A 25,461-nucleotide genomic window follows, 5' to 3' on the forward strand; every position below is an offset into this window, starting at 1 on the left:
ATAGAACATGCTTGGCATATGCAGGAGCCAGCGAGCATTCAATGGACATGTTTATCTTTGTGGTTATTTTTCCTTCACTCGGGCAATAATTCCACATGATTGGAGTGCATAAAAAGGAAATCTGTGATATACAGGAAGATTAAGGCCCCCCAAAGCCAGAGGTCTTAAGCCCTTACTCCCCAACCAGCCTGCCTGCTTGTTAACTCTTGACTCACAAAGCAGACAGACATGAACACTTCAGTCAGGGTTTTCAGAGGTGAGAATTGAACACTAAAAAGATGTTTGCATTCAGACCAACCTCACAGGAATCAAGTCCAAAGAAGCAAATACTGAAGCTGCTATTTTACCCGAACGTCCAAGGTATAGCAGGTTCCTGACCATCTCTGCTTTCCACCAGAGCAGGGCAACAGGAGCCAAACCTCCTTATCCTGCAGTGAGATCAGAGCTCAGAGACAATCCCCAAGGAGCCTCTCCAAACACTGCTCCAACTGCATCCTCACCTACTTCTCTGCAGTAGTTTTGAAAGCAGAGGATCATGTCTTCACACTTATTTTATCACTCTTTGTTCTTTGGATGCTTTGAGTATTTAGAAATTAAGATAAGCTATCTTCTATAGAATTCAAGAATATGACCCAGTGGTCAGTCTGGAGATTAGAAACATATCCTGGTTCTGTAAAGACAGTCACTTTGGATATTTTCGTGTGTCTACTCTCAGGCTTTTGGGTGATGCATTTGTTTCCAATAACATTTGTTTTCTTTTTATAAAATGAAGAGATATGCTGTGTGAAAAATAGAAAACAATTAGAAGGAAAAAAACAGTCAGCTGTCATTCAACCACCCAGAAATAACTGCTATTAACTTTTTGTGATATAGTTCTGGTTCCTCCTTATACAGGTAATATTTCACTATGAACATTTTCCCATATCATTAAAAATTCTATTAAAATATGTGGATGTGGGCCAGGGAATGGAAAAACAGGTGATAGGGGCGGGGTCAGCAGATGGGACTATTGCTTCCATGCTGAGGCCTTCCTACTGCCTAACTGCAGGCTAGCCACGTCCTTTCTTTCTTTGAGTTTGTGTATCTGTAAGTAGATTTTTGCACTCAGAGTAAGATACAGAAGAGGTAGACAAAAAGCTGCTATGTCCATGCCTCTTCACTTATTCAGATCCTATAGCACACAAGGATTAGAAAATGCTCACTGAATTTCCTGTGTACTAATCTTTCAGAACCTCCAGCAGGCCATGGGTGCATGCGCGAAACCAGGGTACAAAACCTGATTGGCTGTGCAGGTGTTGGCTGCAGAAGCATCAGCAGGAAAGGCTAGGGATGTGCTGATGGCAAAGGACCACATCATCTCAGCAGCTGGAAGCAGTCACCTACAGCTTCGCCCATGCTGCCTGACCTCTGCTCACTGTCACACGCACCATCCTACATGGGCTTCCAAAGGTTCTGGCGGGGCAGGGATCTGTACCTCTGGGTGTGGCGGTGGTGGAGGGAAGCGGATGTGAGGACCCAGTGGCCAGGGTTCCCAGGAAGAGCAGACTGCTGGAGGATCCCAAGGGACAGCGTGTTGGATGCTCCTGAACCCTCCACACTGCCTTCTGGCTGGAGTTTTAAGCCTTACTGCAGAGAACCAAAGGGGCTGATGAGACCCAGGGGAGGGATGCCTGGGGGTGTGGAACTTGAGTACATGATGAGGGGCTTTTCTGATGGAGACACTTTTAACAGGATCTGCGGATAGTTTCTCCAGAGAGTTGCTCATCCACGTCTCACTCACATTCCAGCCTCGTCCCGTGCTTCCCTGTGCATTTCAGTGTCGCCTCCCCCAACCTCATCCCTCATCCCTGTCCCCTCCTTGACCTGCCCACCGCATTCTTTACTTGGAATCATGCGCAGTGTCGGTGTGTTAACCAACAAACTGCCTCAAGGTGGCCCTCGGGCCCACATGCTAACCCTCAGGAGCTGTTGGTTCATTGCCAGTCTTGGGTTCACTGCACTCCGCCCTGGGCATCAGAACAGACAAGCAGAGGCCTGGGGACTTCCAGAACTAGCCACCCAGAGAGTCAAGGCCAGTGTTTACTGAGTGCTTACTACTACTGATGTGTCCAAAAGAGAACAAAAGATAACCCCTATCTTATGGACCTCGTGGTCCAGAAGGAAGGAAAGAAAAGCAAGTGATCCTTCCAGGAGGGGATGACATGTATTGTAAAACCAGAGGCCTGGGGGTGCTGAGGAGTGACACCCCTTTCACAGTCTAAGGGCTCGGGGTCTCAGGGAGAGCTTCCGGGGGAAACTGGGTGCTCAAGGGCCCGGAACAAGTGAAGCTCAAGGATAAAGGGTTTCATGGGCCTCAGGGGACTGTGGGGAGGCCTGGAGAGGGTGCCTGAGGCGTGTAAGGTGGGGAGGGCTGTGGTTTCCTCTCTCCTCCCAATCACAGCAGTGGTTGGGGGTCTGGTGGTCTGGGAAGACCTGATCCATCCAGACTGCGGGCTCCGGGAATCAGTGGGCTCCAGCCTATTCAGAGAGAGGCTCCACCCCTAACCTTGGGGCCTACAGAACATTTCTCCTTATGGCAGCAGCATCACCAGCGCCATCTGTATCTCTGTCCTTCATGTGGGAAATGTCAGGGAAGGGGTTTCCTTTCTCCCGAAGATCAACTTGGGGTGGTGGGACCCAGGGGCTGCAGCAAGGCCTCCAGTGTCCAAAAACCCTTGGTTACAACATGCTGGGGCCTCAGGTAGGTCAGTGGAGTATCAGGTGACAGGGACCAATCCCAGGTGGCCGTGTGGGTGATGCGCTGATGACGGAATCCATGATGAGAATGTGTTCTCAGGAAGACTGGTCCTAAGAGCTTGAGTGTTGCTAAACAGGATGTGAACTCTCTCTCCATCTTCATTTTCTGCTTTTCTGTTTTAAAAGAACTTTTATTAGAATATAGATGATTTACAACATTGCAATAGTTTCTGCTGTAAAGTGAATCAGTTATACATATATCCACTCTTTTTTAGGTTTTTTTCCCATGTAGGTCATTACAGAGTATTGAGTAGAGTTCCCTATGCTAAGCAGTATGTCCTTATTAGTTATCTAATTCAAATATAATAGTGTGTATATGTTAATACCAGTCTCCTAATTTAGCCTTCGCTCCCCATTCCCCACTTTCCTTGGTAACCATAATTTGTTTTGTTTTGTTTTTTACATCTGTGACTTTATTTCTATCTTGTAAATTGATTTGTACCATTTTCATACATCTTTTCCAGCAGACTGGCTCTGATGATGGTTAGGAGAAGACCATGGCTCACGGTATCCAGGTTCTTAGTTCAAAGCTCCTGTCACCTGAAATGACTGATTTGTTCTCACTCACAGTTCAGACATTCCTGAGGAGGGTCTAGGAACTACTCAGCCAGGTGAGAAGCTGTGTTTGTCTTCGCCAAGGATGGAATCATTGAATGAGAACAATTGGAAACATTCCCGGTGCACAGGTTGGGTCGGGAGGGGCTGCAAACTGGTCTCTCTCATTTCTCTGGAAACGAGAACCCAACTCCTTCCATCTGTTCCTGATGGGATGTCTACGGGACTTGCTTCATGGGTGGGGACAGGGTATTGCCATGAAGGGGGTCTTATCTGACATTTCTTAATATGTTTTCTTCAGTCCTCCAGAGTTTTAATGCCTCCAATAGCAGGACTCTAAGTTATAGTGTTTATTTAGAAACCTCACAAAAAGCTGCATTTCTTTGTGTTTCTGGAGTTCCTGGGTAGGGGCATCCAGCAAAGCTGACGGATAACTACTACATTCACAGACTGTATGACAAACCCAACATTTTTAAAAAAGAATTTTGAATCCTCACAATAACCCTATTATTCTCCCCACCATTTTAAAAAACAAAGAAAGGAAGAGAGGTGAAGTTTCCATTCAGTCAGCAAGTGCAGATCAGGCATTTCAAGCCTCATCTCCATGCTTCCAGTCGGGGGAATCCAGACGAGTGACAGTCAGAGGAGCATTGAGTTTAGTGGCAGGGAGTGTGTCAGCTCACTTGGCGGCGGGCATTGGTGGTCCCCACTGCCTATGTTAGCCTGGGAACTTTGGCATGTGGACATCACCGTGCCTTAGTGTCCTCACCCTTGAAACAAGAAGGTACAGGACTGAGTCCACTGAGTCAGTGAGAAGCAGGCGAGCCAAGTCCTTCAGGATGCTGGCGGCACCAGGCAAGCTTGTGTGTGTTAATATTCCAGGTGTCAGGGAAAGGTTCCAAGAATACAAGTGAAGGTTGGGATGGGCAGGTGTCCTTTCAGAAGATGAAGAGGTGGTGGAGGAAGTTATAGGAATCAATGTGAGATGGGTAGTGGACCCCGTGGGTGGGGCAACCAACAGCCAAGTCTGGCCAGCAATGCGGGTGGGCGAAGGGGACTGATAAGAGCAAAGCCTCAGGGCCAAGACACTGGATGAAAGAACATGGGCTTGGTCCTGAGGATGAGAACTGAAGGGAGGTAGCAGATAAGCTCGGAGGTGTGCTTCCAGGAGACCATACAGAAAAAGAGGGAGGAGACAGAGGAAGTCGGTGGTACTCACTCTAGAAGTCATCAGCTTGGGGATGAGGAAGCCCCACATACAAGGAGAACAGGCTGGCCTTAGGGAGCTTAGGGACAGTGACAAGGTCTATTGCACCACAATCGCAAGAGAAAAATTCCTGATCCTCTGCTGCTGTCTCTAGTTCCCCATGTCCATGAGAGAAAAGAAGGTGAGGTGTATTTCCAGAACACCCAGTCAACAGTTGTTGTTCAGCCGCTAAGCTGCATCTGACTCTTTGTGACCCCATGGACTGCAGCACATGCCAGGCGTCCCTGTCCTTCCCTATCTACCAGAATTTGCTCAGTGATGCTATCTAACATCTCATCCTCTGCCACCCTCCTCCTTTTGCCTTCAATCTTTCCCAGCATCAAGGTCTTTTCCAATGAATCGCCTCTTTGCAAAAGGTGGCCAAAACTTCAGCCTCAGCATCAGTCCTTCCAATGAATATTCAGGGTTGATTTCCTTTAGGACTGATTGGTTTGATCTCCTTGCAGTCCAAGGGACTCTCAAGAGGGTCTGTCTGTGTCTTCAGTTCAGTTCAGTGCAGTCGCTCAGTCGTGTCCGACTCTTTGTGACCCCATGAATCGCAGCACGCCAGGCCTCCCTGTCCATCACCAACTCCCGGAGTTCACCCAAGCTCATGTCCATCTAGTCAGTGATGCCATCCAGCCATCTCATCCTCTGTCGTCCCCTGCTCCTCCTGCCCCCAATCCCTCCCAGCATCAGAGTCTTTTCCAATGAGTCAACTCTTCGCATGAGGTGGCCAAAGTACTGGAGTTTCAGCTTTAGCATCATTCCTTCCAAAGAGCACCCAGGACTGATCTTCAGAATGGACTAGTTGGATCTCCTTGCAGTCCAAGGGACTCTCAAGAGTCTTCTCAGACACAAATTCTAAAATTTGACCACCACTTTTCTCCCTCTCTGTGCACTCTCTTCACCACGTATTCGGAGACCCCCGCCTCCAACCTCCCCAAGGGGCACAGCCAACCTGAAGGGCATTATATCGTGGCTTCTCAGGGAGCATAGCGGGAATGTCTCAGTCCTTCCATCCCGTGCTGCTACTGCCACCGCGTGGTGGAATAAAGAATTACACCCGTTTCTCCTCCCCACTTTGGAGCCATCAAGCCTACCTCCCCAACTGACCTCTGAGCTAATAGGGAAAGAATAAGTGGGCCCAACACACAGGAAATGTTTCCCTCTTAGAAAGTACAATGTAAGGATTGAATATTAGGTGAAAATATCTTTGGAAATGGGAGTCTTTGTTCAAATGTGTTTGGGATTCTCAATTTTATAATCAATATGAAACTGATTTAGTATAAAGCAGATCACCAGCAAGGACCTACTGTATAGCAAAGGGAACTGTATTCAGTATTTTGTACTAACTTCCAAGGGAAAAGAATCAGAAAATGAGAATATACATATCTGAATCACTTTGCTATACAACCGAAACTAACACCACATTGTAAATCAGCTATACTTCAATTAAAAAAATAATAAGTTAAAATAACAGATTTAGAGAGACATCTCTCTTGCTGCTGCCATGGCTCCCTTACATCACAACCAAAGACACTGTCTTTGGTTTTTGCTAAATATAGGAGGAGGGCTGCCTGGACTGCTTGGATGGAGAAGTGGAGGTGATGTGGCAATAGCACCCCACTGCTGACCCCACCTGCGCACAATCTGAAGAGACCATCCAGTCACATGAGCCAGGACGAATCTCAGCCTCTCTGTTGATCTGTTTGCCCATGTCCCTGGAGGGATCAAATACAGCATTTCTCAGAATGTCCTCATCCATTTATGGTTTCCTTTTTTTTAGAGCTGTGGCTTCGTTTTTGGAAGGCATAAACATGATGCCCTCTGTAAAACTGGGTGTGAGCAGGTTTGTGGGGAGCTATAAGTTACAGCAAGGTGGGGATGAACTTTGGAACAACAGCTACAAGTTTGAATTGCACCCATGGAGAGCAAGAGACTCTGTGTGAATTATTTAACCTCCAGTGAGCCTCTGTTTCCACATCTGTAAAATGGGGATGCTCATTATCTAGCAGATGATTTGTAAGGATTGAACGAAGTGTGTTTTCTCTCTAGTTCACTCACCCCAACCCTTTTAACAAGGTCTTCTTTACTTCCAGCACTGTTTAAACTGTGATCCCTATATTCATGTCCAGGTAATTTTTTCTATCATGGATGTAAATGAAATCTGTACACCAGATGGCAACTCTGCCCTTCAAAAGGCAAGAACAGGTGCAGATCATGGTGGGGACCACAGGTTATGGGTACCACCACGTGTGCCCTAGAGGAAGCCCATGGATGAGGAAATTAAAGGATTTGATAAGAGAGAATAAAGCTAGTGTACAAGGCTCCCTACCTGTTCTTACGGAGTTAGGTACTCAGTGAGGGTGAAGGCAGGGCTCACACATCTGCCAGTTCCCTGGGCTGCCTCCCCAGGGACAACAGACCAAGGGAGAGCGTACAGACTCAGAGAGAAGGAGAGCCTCTTGAATTAAGCCTGAATGTGCAGAGTGAGCTGGATTCCCGGGTGAGGTGGAGCAAGGACCAGAGAGAGGAGATGAGAGCAGGCAGAACAAGGTCACAGGCGGTATGGGTGAGAGAGACACAGGGCGTCAGGGAAGGGAGTCCATGGTGGGGATGGCTGAGGATGGTGAGCTCTGCTGAGGCCATGCCGAGGGCCAAGGGGCATCGTGAGCAAACGCCCAAGAGGTCAGGGAGTCGGAGCTCCTGTGAGTGAGCATATCATACTTAAAGTTCATCTCCGATGGCCTTGGTTCATGTCCCAAAGCAGAAACGACGTACTTGTAGATAACAAACATAATAGACTGTCCCCAGACAGGCCCCAGGGCTTTTAGAACAACGTTCAGCCACCCCTCGCCAGTCGATGGTTAACCATCTACGAGTCTCTGACTTTATATCCTTCTCAGAGTCCTCTGAGCAGCCAAGGAAACATTTTCCTGCCACTGAGAATGGACTAGACTGCAGCTGTCGTGGGCTTTTTGTCACTAAGTTCAGTTTTATCACTCGGGAAATTCTGACAAGAGAGGCGGCGAAGGTCACAACTTAGCGAAACGGAGACCTTTTGCTTGCAGGGGAGGGCGGGTGCTGAGCTCAGCTTTGAGATGCTGAAGAAGGGAGCCCGGTGAGAAACGGCGGTCACACATCGCCCCCTGGTGTCCGCGATGCTTATTGCAGGTAGTCTGTCTCCAAAGGCCGGGAAGGGAAGGGCTACAGAACAGCCAGGCTTCATCTAACCTAACCAAATTCCTTCTTCGCAGGTCTTCTGGTTTCTTGCAGATCTTCCCAGCAGTCAATGAGGAGAATCGATTTCAGTCTTTCTCATCTTATTTGCACACTTGTTGGTCGCACAACCCCACAGAGATTAAACAAAACAAAACAAACCACAGAATAACTGTAGAAGTCTGGTCTCCTCACCAACACCCTTTGCACTGCAGACCAGGTGGTCTGTGTAATGGTTAAAAAGCATAGGCTTTACAGACAGATTGGGATTAGAATCTAGCGGTTTTGACACAGGCTGGGACCTGGGACCCTTTCCTGGAGGGCTGGCACCTGAACAAACATCTATCTGCTTGAGCAACAGAATACAAAGAAACTGTAAGGGACTAAAAATAACTGTAGGGAGAAGGCAATGGCAGCCCACTCCAGTCCTCTTGCCTGGAAAGTCCCATGGATGGAGGAGCCTGGGAGGCTGCAGTCCATGGGGTCTCGAACAGTCGGACATGACTGAATGACTTCACTTTCACTTTTTACTTTCATGCATTGGAGAAGGAAATGGCAACCCACTCCAGTGTTCTTGCCTGGATAATCCCAGGGACGGGGGAGCCTGATGGGCTGCCATCTATGGGGTCACACAGAGTTGGACACAACTGAAGCGACTTAGCAGCAGCAGCAGCAGCAGCAGCAGCATGCACAATTGGGGGCAAATTATGAACAAGATACAAAAAGACCAAAACCTAACTTCTACTTCTAAGGTTCAGAAGCAAAAGCAGGATACTGTGCAAGATCCCCAAACACCAAGGAGGTGGGCAGATCACCCAAGTCATCCCTCCAGCCTCACCCACCATCAGCCCCATCCTCACCCTGTTTAAAGGATCAGCTCAACCCCACCCCCACCCCTGGCCTCAGGGAGCAAGCAGGGACACATGTTTCTTGTTTTTGCTCCCTCATGCTGCAACATGAGTCCCAGTAAAGCCTTACCAGTAAAGTCCAAGAACCCAGGTGGGTAACACTGCCATGGAGTAGCTGCGTGACCCAGAGAGTCACACAGTTCTTATAGAAAGTTCCTTTAGTTTCACTATTTCTTTTCATTCAGTCCACTAAGGCCTGCACTCTGTGTACCACAGTGCTAGGAACTGAGAGTTATGAAAGAAACAGAGCCAGGGACTGGTGCAACACGTAGCCGACAGGAGGCCCCCACAGGCTCTGGGCAGGCTGGTCTTGGGGCCCCTTCATCTGAGGACTGGAGATGGTGTTGCCTGTCTCATTAAATGAGATAACATGGGAAGCATTTAGCGTGGTGTCTAGCACACAAGAAGCAATAAGGGGTGGTTATTAGGGTTCCAAAGGGACAGCATCAGCTGGGGACAGCGGTAGGTGTGGGGACAAGACGGAAGTGTTATTGCCTAGACTGTCCAATAGAAATAGACTGCAAACCACAAGTGTAGTTTCAAATTTTCTAGTAGCTGACTGAAAAAAGTTTTTAAAAAACTGAAATTGTTTTTTATCATAATTTTATTTAACCTCATTTATCCAAAATTGTCAGTTCAACGTGTGATCAATGTCAAAAATTATTACTAAAGTCTTTTACATTTTTCTGTTTGTATCAAGTCTCTCTCGAGTTCCATATGGATTCAAACTCAGATCACTAGATTCAGAGTCCAGAGTGCTGACCAATATACCATGCACTTCCCTGATGGCTCAGATGGTAAAAAAAAAAAAGAAAAAAATCTGCCTATAATGGGGAAGACCCAGATTTGATCCCTGGGTTGGGAAGATCCCCTGGAGAAGGGAAGGGCTACCCACTCCAGTATTCTCGCCTAGAGAATTCCATGCACAGAGAAGCCTTGGAGGCTACAGTCCATGGGGTTACAAAGAGTCAGATACAACTGAACGACTAGACAACAATAACAACAACAAATCAAGTCTGTGCTATATTTGCAGCACATCTCAGTTTGGACCAGCAACATTTCACATGCTCATGGCTGCCATGTTAGACAGCATACAGGAGGGGCGCAGAAAGGGATAGGACACTGACTTAAAGCCTGTCTGCGGTTGAGCTGGAGGCACCACCTCTGTCAGCTGCTGCTTGTTTGGCTCCAAGAGACAGGAAATCAATGCTTACCAAAGGGTACCTCACAGATCATTTGCATCAGAATCTTCTGAGTTGTTTCTTGAACAGAAAACCAAATTCCTGGGTCCTGTCTCATCCAAATTGCTGGCCACTAGGAATCTACTTTTTTGATAGGCCCCCCCAAGTGATTTGGGATCCAGACTCCTTTCCAGTGCCTAGAATGCATTGTTTTGGAGTCAAAGACGCTCTGGCTTCTGTTCTCATGTGTCTCCTTTTGGATTACATGTCTGGAACAAGGTGGATGTGGTCATTACGGTTCAGAGTTTTGGAGGTGTTTATGACTTATTTGGGGCTTCCCTGGTGGCTCAGTGGTAAGTCTGCCTGACAATGCTGGAGATGCAGGTGATGCGGGTTCGATCCCTGGGTTAGGAAATCCCCTGGAGAAGGAAATGGCACCCACTGCAGAATTCTTGACTGGGAAATCCCATGAACAGAGGAGCCTGGTGGGCTGCAGTCCATGGGGTGGCAAAGAGTCAGACATGACTGAGCAATTAAACAGCAACAAATGATTTGTTTGCCTATATCACCATTCCTTCTTGGATTCCCTTCACTTGAAATTTAAACTTGGCCATATTTGGTCACCTCCTCCGACGTCAAACATTCTCTTTGACCTGTGGGCTTGGTATAGGCATGCAGAGTGAATTTCCCACAGGACCTGAACAGGCAGTGCTCACCTCCAATGAAACACAGCCGTGTCCACAAACATCCCCATCCTATACCCCAGAATGTTCTGTCACCATGCCCTGACTCCCCAACCCAGAGGAGCCAGAGGTAGGAATTTCCAGGTATTTAGTCCTTTCTCTGATTTGTCTTTCTGCTCTACAGAGCAGAGCCGAGCACAGAAGCTGCGCATGGAGCCAGAAGGACAAGAGATAGGACGGTGCTATGAAGGCAAAACTAATATAAATCAAGGCCTACTTGCCTGCTAAGTCGCTTCAGTCATGTCTGATTCTTTGCAACCCTATGGACTGAAGCCCACCAGGCTTCTCTGTCCATGGAATTCTCCAGGGAAAAATATTGGAGTGGGTTGCCATGCCCTCCTCTAGAGGATCTTCCTGACCCAGGAATTGAACCTGCGTCTCTTACATCTCCTACATTGGCAGACAGGTTCCTTCCCACTAGCACCAACTGGGAAGCCCAGAAATCAAGGCATTTCATAATTAAAATAGTAGCTCCATATTCAGGGAGTCCTGTGTCTTTGATATTATATGTTAAGATATTTGCTCTGCAAAAGACTGCAAGTGCGCTATCTCATTTTATGTCTTCCAATACACTGAGAGATAGCTACTAGATTCCATTTTACATATGAACAGAGTGAGCCACAGAGAGGTTTAGTAATTTGCTCAAGATCACACAGCATGTAATTAGTGGAAATAGTGTCAGAGCCCACAAAAACAGGAGAGGAAAGAGTCATGAAACTGGGGTCCTAGTCTACCTTCTTTGAAATCACTAACCTTGTGGCTTAATGTAAATCTTTTACTTTTTCTGAACTTCAGTTTCTTTCCATGAAAATGTGATAGTCGAGCTAGGTGGACTTGATTATCTCTTTTCCGAATATTCATTTACCCACTTGTCTTAGGGCAAGTTTCCCAGAAAACAGACTCCAAAACCCTGAGCTTTTCATAACAAATGATTACTAGGTAGGATTTCCATGATGGCGCAGATGGTAAAGAATCAATCTGCAATACAGGAGACCCGACTTCAATCCCTGGGTTGGGAAGGTGCCCTGGAGAAGGGAATGGCTGTCCACTCCAGTATTCTTGCCTGGAGAATTCCATGGCCAGAGGAGCCTGGGGTCACAAAGAGTTGGACACAATTGAGTGACTAACACTTCCCTTCACATTTACTAGGAAGTGCTCTTGAACAAAATCTGTAAAGAATGAAAGAATCAGAATTGGGCAGAGGAAGAGGCTGAACTTCAACAGTTTCAATGGGGGCCTCCTGCGGGCTCTGGAACAGGGACAGCCCTCGAGAAGTGACCTGATTGAGGCATGGGAGTCGGGTCTTATGTCCTCAGCAGAACCAGTCATCAGATGCAGGCTGCCCCCAGGAAAAGACATAACCTTGGGAGAAGAAATTTCCTTTGGCTGAGGGAAATTCAGGAAAGGGATTCTTTGATGAGCCATCACTACCTACCCAACACTCCCAGTGGCTGCAGCAATGGCTGCTGACAACTGGAAAGCGGATCTGGGCGGCACAGCCTGGTGTCTCCCATTGTCTTTCTCTCACGCCTTTCAGATGCGTTTACTTCATCTAGTGAGGTCAGCTTCATGCAGAAACAGATGCTTCAGGACTGGGCTCAGTCCCCTTTCCTGTGTAAACTTACAGAGGAATAAAGTCAGGGGAAGGAACTATGTCCCGCACCCCAACAGTCTGCAGCTGCAAGGTGTACTCCCTACCTCCTCTATCGCCTGTTCTGGATGCCCCTCACCCCTGGCCAGCATCTCAGTCTGGTGGCTTACTGGTCAGTGACTCAGACTCCTATCCCTGAGGAATCTGAGCCCTTAGGACCATGACATTCTCCAGCCAAAGCTGCTTATCTATTTCTTGTCAAATTTGGGCTGAGAGTAATGAGAGATGGCACACTGGATCACTTGGGGCCAAATCTCTTCCTTGCCCTCATTGTGTAGCAGCAAGGATACCTCCCGCTGAAGATCAAGGTCAACAAAACCTGGAACTCTGGTGATTTTTTTATGGATTGATGGATTTCTAACACAAGGAGTTTAAAGTTATCAGACTTCAGATATAACTCAAATTTAAATGGGATCCTTCCAATGTTCCTCATGATTCTTTCCTGGGAATTAGGATTTCTACTTATTGTAGAGCCAAGAGTTTCAGAGATGGAAAACAAAGTTTCCTCAAGTGGATCTTTTGGAATATGGTAAGCCAGACAATGTCTATTTCAGTCTCTTGGTTCTTGGACTCTATATTTTACTCGTCAGGGTCAGAACATATCATTTATGACTGAGTGTGTACACTTCACATGAAGGACGGTGTTCCATTCTCACAGAGCATCATCTCAAACTTAACGCTAAGGCTGATCATTTCCTTGATCTATCAGACTGGCAGCTTCTGGTGGTGTGATAGGTCATAAGACCATAGGTCCTGTTACCTTCTGATACAGCTCCTTTGTCATACCTCCTTGGTTCAAAGCTATGTTATGTGGAGTCTCATGTTGGTGGATCAAATACTCTGTAAGCCTTTGAACAGTGATGTTGTCTGAGATGCTGCAAGCAAGAAAGACTAGCCAATACCTAGAATGTCTACTTATTCAGTCAAGATGCCTCTCTACCCCTTCAAGGATGGAAAAGGCCTAGTGTAATCAACTGGCCACCAAGTAGGCATTTGAGAAATTATGCCATATTGGATGGTTCAGCATTGGTGCCTATTGCTGGCAGATTGGAAGTATGACAGCAGCAGCAGCTAATCAGCTTTGGTGGGTGAGAACCTGCCTGTGGGGCCCATGCATAAGCTTCTTCTGAATATGCAGGTCATATGTTCATTGCTCCAGATCAAGCCAGGGACAGGAGCTGGCTGTTGTCAAGTCTTACGGTCATTCTGTCTAACTAGTTGTCTACTGGCTTTTTAGTGGTGATTGCTTTCTGGTGAGTATTAAATTAAAATGTGATACAGAATCTCCATGTGGGGTGCCTGCTCCGTGGGCTTATCCACATGCCTCTTTCACAGACCTCCTTATTCCTGATCTTTTAATGCTTGTTTTTCAAGGCCATGGCCAATAGCCAAACCATTCACTACTCCCCATGAGTCTGTGTATACTCTCACTTCAGATCACTTTCCAAGCCCACAGTGTCAATGACCACTTGCATTACCCAAGCTCTGCCGATCAAGAGGATTTAGCTTCAAGGACTTTCCTGGTGGTCCAGTGGCTAAGACTCCATATTCCCAATGCAGGGGGCCCAGGTTTGATCCTTGATCAGGGAACTAGATCCTACATGTCATACCCATATGCCGCAACTAAAACCCGGTACAGCCAAATAATTTTTTTTTTTTGAAAGAGGCTTTAGCCTCACCACAGACTTTCAAGATCATTACCTGAGTCTGGCCATATTTTTAGCTTGTTCCACATACTTAACCAACCCATTTGTGATCCAAACTTGGTCAGTTTCCTCTTCTGCCAGTCATAATTGCTGAAGAGGAGATTCCGATAATACAACAGTGGTGATTAACTTGAGAATCTGGGCCACATGCTCGTTTAATTACTTGTGCTTTCTCCCCATCCTTGTTCGTTCTGGTCTTGAACATACCACATCTAAATAGTTGTTGAACCCACTTGACCTTGTGACCTGATGAGTCTAACACAGCTAATGATGGGCAGTTCTGGCTCTGTGGTAGGTCACTTACTGTCCTATGGTCCTGCCCTCTAAGAAATCCCAGTAACAGGAGTTGCTTTCCAATCAGTGTATAATTCTCTACAGTAAAAAGAGAAGGCCTTGTTTCAGAACCTTAAGTGTGTTCTGCTGAGATTTTTCTATCAGAGCTTGCCAAAAGCTCTACATGAGATGCCTCTAAAACGAGAGTTTTAATGTCATATGGCCCCTATAGAAAGACTGTTTTCACTGCAGACTGAGTCTCTAACGGAGTTCTGGTCTACGTGTGGCCCCACTCAAAGAATAATGTGATGCTCTGCGTGAATGAGAATACAACGGCCTTCGTATGAGGGCCCCTAGGTTGTTTACTCTTCACAGCAAGTGGAGGCTGATTAGCTCAAAACCCACTGGCGTCAAACTCAAATTATTACATGTTCAATTGTATTCAGCATAGCTCACATAATTTTAGCCACTTAGAGCCTGCTTGCTCTGTATACTCTGCCAAACTACACTCAACAGCTGATACCACAAATCAATCAGATACTGCAAATAAGCCCCAGGGCTATAACCCCCTGAGACTTGCTGTCCTCTGGAGCTTTCTGACCCACAGATACTCTGCTGACCTGCTGAGTGACATCAGTTAGATCCATAAATCCCCTCCTGCCCATGGAGCATATGTGAAAATGTTCCACAGTGGATTTCTGTGATGGTTGCCCAACTCTAAATATGTAAAACCTATTGAATTATATACTTTAAATAAGTGGAGTATGTGGTCTATGAATTATATCTCAATAAAGTTACAAAAACAATAAATAGAAGGCAATGTCAATTCTACGATTCAATGTGTTAATAAATCCTGCCTATAGAGGAGAACAAGGAGAAAACAGTACTTAATAAAGAAGTAGTTGGTGAAGTCACTTGTATTTGCCAAGAGGGGAAAAGTGCAGTGTTTTGTCAGTTACATAGTGAACTGGCTTTTATCTGTCCTTAGACAAAAGTATGGAGCAGCCTGGCTGTGATTTACTTTATCAAGTTCTCAAAGTGACCTTGTCTGATCCTGATGTTGGCAGACATTGATGAGACTGCCGGGGTCCCCTGGGGGAATAATGCAGACCTGCTGTGAGTGCCAGCAAGCCTCTACCAGCTCTAAGCGCTGGACCAGTTCTTGGTTGTTAGAGGCTGCTTGTCTTTGTTTCCCACAAGGATGCTGGAGAGCTTATGGGAGCGTTTCAGTGAGTTCATGACCCCCTGCAATTATATTCTACATTTCAGAGTGATAGCCTGAATTTTACAGTGAGAAAGGCCATAGAATTTATTAGATTATTTTGGTCAGTAATCAGAAAAGATTAAAAAAACAATGGCCAGGGTTAAAATGTAAAAAGAACCCAAATATGAAACCCTAATGCTCCAGACATTTTAGGGGCACTTAGAAAAAGAGGACAGCTGATGTCATAGAAGGTTGAGGAATCTTGATGAGACAAAGAGCAAACTGACCGAGAGAGACTGTTGCTTGAATCCCTGGGGGTGGGAGGGTTAAGCGGGGGGAATGCTCAAGATGTAGCCTAGGCCTGGGTCAGAGGGACCACAGAGAAGCTGAGTGAGGTCAAGACCAGACTGAGTTAATTACACTGTTTCGCCTTGAGGATGAGCCATCAGTGTGGGATACTATCCCAGAAGATACTTCTGTAAGAAAAATCGGTATTCGTTTTCCCTGAATGGTTTAGTCATTGACCTGCACAATACCTTATGGTTTTCAGCGGCTTTGGGTCTGTGAATTTGAGGCGTCACACTTCCTTCTTCAGAGGCAGGGTCAGGATGCAAAGGTCACGGATCTCTGTGAGTGACTGAGAAAGCCAGGCAGGCTGTGAGCCTCCTGAAGTCAGCTCTCCCAGACCAGCTCCCTGACTCACCCCATCCATCTTTCAGGGAGCTCTGGAGTGTGACAATAAATGGAAATTTTAAAAATTCCCAACTGAATGTTTCTGAAGCATTCACCAGGGAAACAGGAAGTTGCACACCTCTTAGGTCTGTGTCTCCAGCTTATGAATGTGTTTGCTCTGTTTAGCCAGGAGGAATTTGTTCACAGCTCTGCTCCATCTGAAGGGGAAAAGGAAAAAAAGAAAAAGGCCAGAGATGGGTTTTCCTGAAATACAGTGGCCTCTCTTCAGCCTTCCTCAATGACAGTGTCGTTCCTGGTTTCCACCTGCCTCTGCTTTACACAGCAGGAAGTGGAGGAGGAGAGGTTGTCTGGGTTTGGAATGTCTCTGAACCAACTCTGGGGCTCTGACTGTGACCAAGCTCCGTGTCACTCAAGTTTGTTCCTCTTAAACCAGAATCTTACAAAGATTCTGTAGCTAGTATTTACTGATTATATATTATTCACCTAGTAAATACTTTATACACATCAACTCACTTAATCTGCACAAGTCTATTCTTTAAGAGTTATTATTATCATGATTTTGCAGATAAGAAAATGAGGCATGGAAACGTTATTCTATTCCATAAGAGTGATTTTATTATAAATATTTCCCCTATTATTGATTCAATACACCATAGCATGTTGGTTGCTCAGTGATGTCCAGCTCTTTGCAACCCGCCAGGCTCCTCTGTTCATGGGGTCCTCCAGGCAAGAATCCTGGAGTAGGGGTTAGTCATTCCGTTTTTCAGGAGATCTTCCTGACTCAGGGATCAAATCTAGGTCTCCTGCATTGCAGGCTGATGCTTCACCATTTGAACCCCCAGGGAAGCCCACACAGCAGTATGATTCCTATCTTACAGAAGAAAAAGTAAGGCACAGAGCATGTGACTAACTTGCCCAAAGCCACATAGCTAAAGGTCTAAGGAGGAGGTTGCTCTTGGGTTTGGTGATCTCTGCCTTACTTCTCACGAGTAGCACACAGTTGACTAGTACTTGCCTTTCTGCAAACAAAACTCAAAACTACTCAGGTGGTTGTGATGGGGGTGCTGAGTCAGGCACACGTTTCTCCCTGTCTCACCAGTTATTGGCACATGCTTACCCACAGCTGGGTGGGGAAAGTGGGTGATCCATGACCTCAGGAGTGTTCTGCAGTATTTAGAGACCTGAAAAAAGACCGTTCTCAGGGTGGGAGGGAGGGTGGGGTGGAGAAGCACTAGGAGGGAGGCTGAAATTGCCTACCCCACTCCCACCCATCAGCCCTATTTGGAGCTCCATAAGGCACACCCCCTTTTCTGCCTCTGCAGTCATTTTTATTGTTCTGCTCTTCCCTCCTCACACTCACAGAGCAGCAAATCCCTGAATACTGATAGGTTTTGTCTTTATTAAGTAAATGTCATTAGTATTACAGCACTGCCATAAACTTCTTGAGTTTGCCCAGAGGGCCAAAATCAAGCATTAGGAGTACTTAGTTTTTGTTTTTGTTTTTTTTTTTTTTAGTTTTAAAATCTGATATTGGAGTATAGTTGATGAAGAATGTTATGTTAGTTTTAGGTATACAGAAAGGTGATTCAGTCATGCACATATACGTATCTTTTTTCAAATTCCTTTCACATTTAGGTTGTTATGCAATATTGAGCAGAGTTCCCTGTGCCTGGTCCTTGTTGGTTATCCATTTTACATACAGCAGTGTGAACATGTCTTTACAATTCTTGCTGTTGTTTGGCCTCTTCTGGGAAAATCTTCTCAGTTGTTATCAAACTGGAAGTAATCTGATACGATAATTTATATCAGCTAAGGGAACTAGGCTCCCTCTGTTACTCATTACTAATCACTCAGTCGTATCTGACTCTTTGTGATCCCATGGGCTGTAGCCTGCCCGGCTCCTCTGTCCATGGAATTCTCCAAGCAAGAGTACTGGAGTGGGTTGCCATTTCCTTCTCCAAGGCTCCCTCTGTTAACTTATTCTATTTGTTTTAAAACATTGTGAATGCAGCTTGTCTCTCACAGCAGGGTGTTGGACATCAGCAATGAGTAGTGGTACTCGCGGAGGGTTGGGTGGGTGGCGGGATGAGAAGACATCCCTCAAACCAGGGTCTCTGCTCAGCAGCACCCACTGGGGGCTGTTATCTTCTCCTTGTTCTGCAGATCACATTCCTGTCTGAGTGGGAAGTGGGTGGTTACCATTCCAGTGAATTTTCCATTCTATTTTTTAATCAGTTGAGTGTTTCAATTATGTAAAGTTTAACTCAGCATCTAAAAGCTGTGTGAATAAACCTGCCAGACACAGTGATAACGCTGAGTCAAAAAAATACATATTGTAATACATAGATACCAGTGGACTCAGCTTTGGGTCTGAAAGTCTTGTGAAATGAGGCCTGAAACTGAAGGGTCTGAGGTATCAGGATGTGGGCACTGATGCTCTTAACAGATAAATGTGTTTTGGAGACAGAGGATCCAGATTCATTCCCCGAGTCAGGAAGATCTCCTGAAGAAGGGACTGGCCACCCACTCCAGGATTCTTGCCTGGGAACCCCATGGACAGAGGAGCCTGGCAGGGTTGCAAAGAGTTGCACGTGACTGAGCAACTAACATGCTATTGTGTCAATAATAGGGGAAGAACATATATACACGTATGTATTGATATATAAGCTGATGGAAAAATACACAAAGGAAGGAAAGGACTTCCCGTATGAGCAGACTGGAGCATGAAATAGATGTTTCCTGAGCAGAAGTAAGGCAATCTGGAGTGGCTGATGGGCTGAGAAGGCAGAAAATTTTGATGACAAAATGTAGGTAGAGAGAAAAGAAAGGATTCTTTATAAACCTGAATTTCTGGTTTGAACAGGAGAGCTAGTTAAATATAAGTTGTTAGTCACTCAGTCATGTTTGAGTGTTTGTGACCCCATGGACTGTAGCCCACCAAACTCCTCTGTCCATGGAATTCTCCAGGCAAGAATACTGGGGTGGGTAGCCATTCCCTTATCCAGGAGATCTTCCCGACCCAGGGATTGAACCTGGGTCTCCTGCACTGCAGGTAGATTCTTTACCATCTGAGCCTTCAGGGAACAACCCAGTTAAATATAACATTAGCTATAAATCAGAGAAAATGTAATGCTATATCTATCATGAGGCTTCTATATCTTCCTCAATACACTTACTTTAAAGAAGTATTAGCCCAAAATGTGATGCTTAATGGAAATGTACTTAAATTTAATTTGCTTCCCACAAATGATACTTGACTTAGAAATTAAGGCTTGAGAATGTGTGGTTATAACCTTCAGAGTATCAGAGAGGTGCCCTGAATATTTCTGAAATGATATAAGCAGATAGCTTAGAAGAAAGAGAAAAAGAATCAGGAATGGCTTTCTTGACATAAGAGAAGCCATTTTGATCCAAGCCATTTTGTGATCTAAGCTGGTCCACAGAGCTTGCTTTTGAAGAGATCTCAGTAATCAGTGATCCTAAGGGGATAAAAAGGAGTACAGGGACAGAAAAAAAAGGCAGTCAAGCAACAGTGCAGATAGTCTTAAGGACTCTCAAAGAACTCCCTCAAGAAATATGCACAATAATAGATCTTTGAGTTCAGCAGGAACTAAGGCTCTCACTCAGATGGAGGGCGGAAGGATGATGTTAATCCTTGAGATTTCAATCAGCTCAAGCCTGAACTCAATTCTGCTCAAGCCACTTCATTAATATGCATGTGGCCTTGTGCTTAGTCACTCAGTCATACTCTTTGTGACCCCATGGACTATAGCCCTCCAGGCTCCTCTGTCCATGAGATTCTCCAGGAAAGAATACCCACTGGAGTGGGTAGCCATTCCCTTCTCCAGACCCAGAGATCGAACTTGGTCTCCTGCATTGCAGGTGGATTCTTTACAATTTGAGGCACGTTTGGCTTAAAATGTCCCCCATCTTGCTGTTCAGGGAGACACTGCTTTGGAAAAAATCCCCAGTGTTCCCCTTACTTGCTGCAAGTAATAATTCCTTCCTTCTCCTGATCTTTGGCTTGGTTGTGTCTGTGGGCTCACTACACAGCAAGAGGCAAACTCAGTTTGGGGGAAACAATGATACACCCCTTGGATGATGTACCAAGTGAGGGGCACACATCTGAGCCTCATAGACAGCAAAGGATGACACCTCCTCAAACACTGGCCACAAACTGATGGATAAACAACCCCTTGACAGCCAAATAATTTCATCTGAATAGTGCAAATTTGGCATCCTGTTATTTTGCATACTGTGAAGGAAGGGGAAGTGGATTTTCATGGTGGGAGCAAGTGGCATGGTCAGGATGACATTATGGTGAGATGACAGGTGAGGCTGAATCAGGCTTTGTTTTTACAAGTCCAGGTGGATGTGTGTCTCTGGGATGGAGTGTGAGAAGGGAAGGATGGGGTATAAGACATACAAGTCCACAGTCCAAGACCAAAAACAGTCACTGTCTAAGGAAGGACAGAAAAAGTCAAATGCAGAAAGCCAGCAGCCCAGGGATTGTTGTAGGGTCTAGAAGAACAGGCTGGAGAAGCAACAAAGAGTAAGGATTCTTTCCCTCTTTAAAAAAAAAAAATTGTTTATTTTTCGTTGTTGCACTTGGGCTTGCTCTAGTTGCAGCTTCTCTTGTTGTGGAGCAAAGCACTGCCTGCGTAGACTTCAGTAGCTGTGGCATGTGAATTCAGCAGTTGTAGCTTGAAGGCTCTAGAAGGCTGAGACGTTGTTGGTGCACAGGCTTAGTTGGTTAGCGGCATGCGGAATCTTCCCAGACCAGGGATCAATCCCGTGTGCCCTGCATTGGGAGGTGAATTCTTATCCACTGTACCACGGGAAGTCCAAGGATTCTTAAAAGAGGAATAGAATGAGCTTAGGGAAGGAGGTGCCTGGAGGTAGTTATGATAAGAAGCCACAAGAATTATTCACTGAATCCAAGAAGCTAGGGTCAGGTTCCTTGACTGCCTAATCACCTGTCAATGCAAAAACTGACATAGGCTGGAGGATGGAGGTAGACAGCCAGAGCAAAGGAATGAAATTTCAGGTTACTAAAGGGAGTAGAGACAAGAGAAGATAAAAAAGGGATGTTTGGAAATGAAAATCTTTCCCAGACCATCAAAAAAGGGCAAATTCTCCAGGGTTTCCTGTTGACTTTGACTTCAGTCTGCACAGGGTGGCACCCTTGAGTTTTGCACTTGAATTAGAGTGTGCACTTTCAGTCCAGAAATTCAGCTCAGAATTGGACTGAAATGGACCGGTGACAGAGAAAAGAGTGAGCTTATCCAGGCCACAGTGGCTCGATCTCTTTGACTTTCATCAACAGCAGGACAAGGTCTCTCAGTAATTCTGGAACTTTAGTTCATTCTTGTTCATTATGAGTCCAAAATGGTAGGTGGGGATACCAAGCAACATGGAGGGAGGGATGAGATTAGTGAGATGAATAAGAAACCAAGTAAGTAGAAAAATTACCCTGACTGCAGTGACAATCTTGCCACATCTGGGAACACGGCAACTCTGAAAAGACCTTGTATATCCGTGCAACCCCTTGTTTTATGAAAACCCACCTTTATTTAATTTTATTGTTACACAAGCTTCTCAATGTCATCAACAGAGCAAGTATTTCCTTTTAAACTCAACTTCTGTTGGGACACGTTTGAGGTGTTTAGGTCATAGCTCCTAAAAACTGAGCTCGTTGTCTGAACCAAACAACCTTGATGCTCTAACAATACTACTGACATCAATTTAATAACAATAATAATAACATCACAACAGCAGACACCTATAGAGTCCTTGTTACCTGCCAGGCACTACCATGCACTTTGAATGTATTACTAACTTATGAATCCAACAGCAACCTTACAAGGTATATTTTCATTTTACTGGTGACTAAACTGAGGTTCAGAGAGGTTAAAAACTTACACAAGATCACACAGTTTACCCTATTTTCTGGAGTTAGAATTTGAGACTAAACAGGCTGGCCCCAGAGTTTGTCCTCTTAGTCAAATGTGTGAGTATAATCAGGTGTGGTCAAGCCTATCTGGCAGAATGGAATATCTTCCTGGACAGCAGTGCATGCTACATTCTACCCCCTGAAGCCAGCTGGCATTGTACGTCAGAGGCCAAGAAGAGTATGAGAGACCCCAAAATTTTAGCTTGAAAATCTAGGCCTTAGTCCATTCTTCTTCACAGAGCCATGGGAAATTCTGGGTGTCATTTTTAATTCTCTTATTTTCAAATCCCTCAGATAGCAATCATAATACCTCTCACCTACATTGTCAGATTTGGGATTATATCACTCGAAATCAGCTTAGAAAAGAGCTTGGTAAATTGTGTAGTGTGAAGATACAAGTGTTTTTATGGCTCCATGGAAACTTGTTATCACAGCCCAATGAATGGCAGGCCTAGAGTAAGACCTTATATCCATTGTCACTCACAAAGGACAGCATATTCATTTTTCTCCATCACTGGGAAAATTACAACAGGAAGCATCCCAGCTTCTGGAGTGATGGGCTTGAATCAGAAGACAGTACTCTCACCCATTATGATACCTTGATTATGTTCTGTTTGGGAAAGACCACAAAAGGCTAATGTACTCAGGGGTAGTGGTGACATTAAAGGGCACTGGGGAATGTCCATCATCTTTGGGGTTATTCCACTGCAGTCCTTGCACTATCTCTTAGAAAGGACTTCCAAAGAGAACAGAGAATCTTGCTCTTTGACTTGTGAGTCTTACTCCAAAAGCAGGAGTGGTCTCAGAGAGAAACTTTCTTTTATTAAAAACTAACGTGAGTGCCTCAGGACTCATGGCCACAGGTTTCTTTTCAGTTCACATCAACATAACTGAGTCTGCTACTAGTGACTGTTCTAAGGCTGAAGAGGAAGACATTGGTCGAGTTGGGAGGCTCCCAGAAGATGCATCAGTCTCAGCTCACAGCCATGGCAGTCACTGTCTGACAGCCTTGATGACTCTTCAGTAGATGCATGGAAGGTATAAGTCATAGAGAGTAAGTCTGGGTGAAAAATAGGAGAGAATATATGTTCAGAAGAAGAAATATCCTGAGGAACAATCATTTAAAACCGTGTTATTTAAAAGTTTCAAGCATTGTTGGGAAAAACACGTTTTCTATATCTGTTGGATAGAGTGTCCTGTATTAGATTAATTAGGGCTATCAGATCTCCAAGACTCATTACTTAATTTAGAACTTTTTCATTTAAAAGATAATGATCACATTAAATTAATACTAAAAACAAAATGCTCAAACTACCGCACAATTGCACTCATCTCACACGCTAGTAAAGTAATGTTCAAAATTCTCCAAGCCAGGCTTCAGCAATATGTGAACCGTGAACTTCCAGATGTTCAAGCTGGTTTTAGAAAAGGCAGAGGAACCAGAGATCAAATTGCCAACATCCACTGGATCATCAAAAAAGCAAGAGAGTTCCAGAAAAACATCTATTTCTGATTTATTGACTATGCCAAAACCTTTGACTGTGTGGATCACCACAAACTGTGGAAAATTCTGAAAGAGATGGGAATACCAGACCACCTGACCTGCCTCTTGAGAAACCTATATGCAGGTCAGGAAGCAACAGTTAGAAATGGACATGGAACAACAGATTGGTTCCAAATAGGAAAAGGAGTACATCAAGGCTGTCTATTGTCACCCTGCTTATTTAACTTATATGCAGAGTACATCATGAGAAACGCTGGGCTGGAAGAAGCACAGCTGGAATCAAGATTGCCAGGAGAAATATCAATAACCTCAGATATGTAGATGACACCACCCTTACGGCAGGAAGTGAAGAAGAACTAAAGACCCTCTTGATGAAAGTGAAAGTGGAGAGTGGAAAACTTGGCTTAAAGCTGAACATTCAGAAAACTAAGATCATGGCATCCAGTCCCATCACTTCTTGGCAAAGAGATGGGGAAACAGTGGAAACAGTGGCAGACTTTATTTTTCTGGGCTCCAGAATCACTGCAGATGGTGACTGCAGCCATGAAATGAAAAGACTCTTACTCCTTGGGAGGAAAGTTATAACCAATCTAGACAGCATATTAAAAAGCAGAGACATTACTTTGTCAACAAAGGTCCGTCTAGTCAAGGTTATGGTTTTTCCTGTGGTCATGTATGGATGTGAGAGTTGGACTGTAAAGAAAGCTGAGCGCCGAAGAATTGATGCTTTTGAACTGTGGTGTTGAAGAAGACTCTTGAGAGTCCCTTGGACTGCAAGGAGATCCAACTAGTCCATCCTAAAGGAGATCAGTCCTGGGTGTTCTTTGGAAGGACTGATGCTGAAGCTGAAACTCCAATACTTTGGCTACCTGATGCAAAGAGTTGACTCATTGGAAAAGACCCTGATGCTGGGAGGGATTGGGGGCAGGAGGAGAAGGGGATGACAGAGGATGAGATAGCTGGATGGCATCGCTGACTCGATGGACATGAGTTTGAGTGAACTCCAGGAGTTGGTGATAGACAGGGAGGCCTGGTGTGCTGCGATTCATGGGGTCTCAAAAAGTGGGACAAGATTGAGCGACTGAACTGAACTGAACAACAAAATAAAACAACAAAAATAATAAACACAATACTGTTGAAAAAATAATATTTTAGAAAGTATGTGATCAATATTATTTGTTAAATTTTATTCTATTTCTCTACCCTTGCTTTTCTTCTTTCAGAAGCATATTCCCTGGAAGTTCTTTTGAGGACCTCTTTGAATGGTAAACTTTCATAATCTTTATAAGTCTGAAAATCCCATCATTTTCCTCAATAATAGTTTAGGTGGATATACACTCCAAACTTAATGATTGTTTTTTCTCTTCTCTTCGGAGACACCTTTGAGAAGGCTGTTGTCTAATTTTCATTTCTTTTTGGGGATTTATTTTATCAGTCTCAAAGCCTTTAAGATTTTCTCATTTGACTTTGTTTCCTTTATCTTTTTCATTTCATATGTTACAGTGATATTGATATTTCTGGGCATGAATCCATATTTATTCTTGATATTTGGAAACTATTTTCAATTTCAAGACTTTCTTATTCCTCATTTCTATAAAATTCTTTTCTAATATTGCTGTTTTCCTATTATTCTCTCCTATGGAACTCTGTTCAAACATAAGTGGAGTATTTAAATGATCCTCCATGTGTCTAAAGGGCTTCCCCTTTGTCTCTGCGGTAAAAAACATGCCTGCGATGCAAGAGACACTGGAGATCTGGGTTTGATCCCTGGGTCAGGAAGATCCCTTGGAGGAGGAAATGGCAACCCACTGTAGTATTCTTGCCTG

At 44.9% G+C, this 25,461-nt stretch overlaps 1 long non-coding RNA gene across 1 annotated transcript; it reads left to right on the top strand.

Annotated features, from left to right (window-relative positions):
* Positions 1 to 582: 582 nt before the first annotated feature.
* LOC120877254 lies at positions 583 to 8,228 on the top strand. Its single transcript, XR_005724304.1, has 4 exons — positions 583 to 1,449; positions 3,264 to 3,407; positions 6,166 to 6,735; positions 7,858 to 8,228. It is a non-coding gene; the product is annotated as an uncharacterized LOC120877254 (long non-coding RNA).
* Positions 8,229 to 25,461: the final 17,233 nt, after the last annotated feature.

The sequence above is a fragment of the Oryx dammah genome, unplaced genomic scaffold (assembly GCF_014754425.2).
Source record: "Oryx dammah isolate SB20612 unplaced genomic scaffold, SCBI_Odam_1.1 HiC_scaffold_18, whole genome shotgun sequence".
Taxonomy (NCBI): domain Eukaryota; kingdom Metazoa; phylum Chordata; class Mammalia; order Artiodactyla; family Bovidae; genus Oryx; species Oryx dammah.